The sequence below is a fragment of the Microtus ochrogaster genome, chromosome 1 (genome assembly GCF_000317375.1).
Source record: "Microtus ochrogaster isolate Prairie Vole_2 chromosome 1, MicOch1.0, whole genome shotgun sequence".
Taxonomy (NCBI): domain Eukaryota; kingdom Metazoa; phylum Chordata; class Mammalia; order Rodentia; family Cricetidae; genus Microtus; species Microtus ochrogaster.
In genome coordinates, this window is record NC_022009.1 from 115,638,541 (window position 1) to 115,641,092 (window position 2,552).

The 2,552-nt window shown below is 36.0% G+C and overlaps 1 pseudogene; it reads right to left on the bottom strand.

The window, feature by feature from the left end:
- Window positions 1-1,318: 1,318 nt before the first annotated feature.
- On the bottom strand, window positions 1,319-2,007 carry LOC101992445 (annotated as a pseudogene).
- Window positions 2,008-2,552: the final 545 nt, after the last annotated feature.

The window sequence follows — 2,552 nt, forward strand, 5'->3', positions numbered from 1 at the left end:
AGGAATTAAATTAAAATACAGTAATTATAATCTTTATGTGGAAATGAAATTTATCATTCAATTGCGTCCAGAGTGTTCTATTTGAAAGTGGCCAGAAACATAACAGTGCCTTCAAAACACAAACATTAATTGAATAACTGAATAAACTGAAAAACTACAATAACATCATTTATTAATTCCCTCATGTGAATGTTAGGTTAATCACCAGTGCTACCTTCATTCTCCTACTAAGTGTAGTACTAAGTGTTCTAAAGAAGAACAGCAAATTTGTTCTAATATGTTATTTTTTGAAATCAGTATAAAGCTTTCATGTTGAGATTTTAGATACTGGACCAAATTTTAATCTGCCTTGTATGCTGTTCCCAGAGACATGTCTGTGTGATAATTAGAATAGGAGATCAATAAAGGCACTGTTTGGGGTCTTATACAAAAAATAGTAGAAAACTTTCAAATAATTATTTTTTCACATTAATTTTCCCTTAGGCTAAGCCTATCAGTCAACACTGTTTATATTAACGTTTTTGGTTGGTTGACTGGCTATGGTGTGGAGACTTGCACATATTAGGCAAGTACTCTATTATTGCCTTACACCCAAGTCTCTGGCTATAATATTTTTTATTCATTTTACTTGGAAGAAATCCCATCATAAACAACATGGGGACAACAGGTAATGGTATGGTATGTGCCCTGTTAGAAACATCTAAAAAGAATGTGGATTGAGGCTCAGGGTCATTAGTGTCTCCACTGTTAGTCTTCTGGCATTGGGGATGGGAATGCATTGACTACAGTATGAAAAATTTGAAAATTGATTCCTTAGAATACTGGTCATTGCTGCTGTTTGTAACTTTTACAAGGAGTAACATATATAACAGTTTTTGAGAGAAATGTAATTCTCAAGTATAGTTAAAATTGCATACTTATAAGTTCTATTCTTTATCAATTATTTTTTTCCCTCTTAACTCTAAGAATAATGATACTGTCTCAGACAAAATTTTCAGATAATGAAAACAGAATATACGAATGAACTTGGAGTGACTTTCAGAAAATTGTTTATAGAATTTAGGTTTGTCATCACTAAAGGTTATTCTGTATTTCATGGAGAACTAACTCGCCCTCTCTTTCTCTCCTCTCTCTCTCCACTCTTGCTTTTTCTTTCTTTTTCTAATTTCTACCCTACTGTTTCTACTAATGAATGGAAGAGAAAAAAAAACTCTACTATTTTTCTAAGTCTCACAGAAATTTTGCTAACTCTATCATGTAGCTTCTGACTGATTTAATTATTCATTTATTCAACAAGTATTTGAATGCCTACTACATTTCAGATTTTATTATTAGCATTAGAATATGACAGTGAGGGCCTAGAGCTCTTTCTCAGATAGAACTCCAGTTCCTTGACTTCTAGAACATAGCCCTCTCTCTGCCATGCTGGCCTGGTCTCGAGGCAGTAGAGGCAAGAAATCTACCCTGCTGCAGTTGATCCTCCAGAAGACTGATGATTTGGGTGTTCTTCTTCTTTGCATCATATTTCTTTTGAAATTGTCTTTGCTCATTTTTGTTTTAAAGCTCTTCCTCCTCGGTAGCCAGCTTGGCCCCCTTCTTGTGGCCCGTGGCAGGGCTAAGCAGGGCCAGAACTACTGTCGTTACATTGTGCTGTCCAATGCAGCATGCAGTTCTTCCCCAGGGTTTTGATGCAGACCAGCTTGCTATTGGATGCATTCAAGACAGCATCAATGAGTCCTGTTTTGCAAACACAATACTTAAAGCCTCAGGAAAATTCCCCACATCCAATATTAGGGCTTGGTACTTTTTACTGCCTACTTGAACTCAGACTGTGTGTGTTATACACACACACACACACACACACACACACACACACACACACACACACACAGAGAGAGATCCAATCTTAGTGTTGGCAGAAGGCTATTCTAGCTCATACTGCTGCTTCTTCTGGTAGATCTTTCTCCTACCTCAGGTCTTGTGCCAGTAGTCCCAAGAGATGCCCATCACTCCGTGCTGGCTGGAAATAGCAATGTCCTGGTTTACAGAAGCCATAAAAACCTGGTAGAAACCATACAAGAGATTTTTTAATTGGACCTTCTCTCAAGCTGATCATAAGTAAAGATGTCACCATCACCATGATATTGAGTTTCCACTACCAGACAGCCATCTGCTCACAAGGGCAAGTAGTTGACACTCTCAGCATGTGTTATTAAGTTGCTAGGCTCATTCAAGAGTACTAAATGCATTTTCAGTTTTAAATGATTTTTATTTTAGATAGTTTTATTTTAACAGGATCTTATCATAAGAGATCAGCATTTGAATGCACATATATAAGTAATGTCCTGTGAAGAAAGAAGGAATTTTAGGAGGCAGAGAAAAAAATTGAATGTGCTTTAATTTTTATGGTGGTTTTTATAGTTCAGAAATGCACAGTATACCATATATTGTATCCTGGTGAATTTATCACTTTAGAACTTTAACCTAATCTATACAGAACATTTTGAGTGACAAGTTAGGAAGACTTTAAATATCATAACAATTTAAAACCC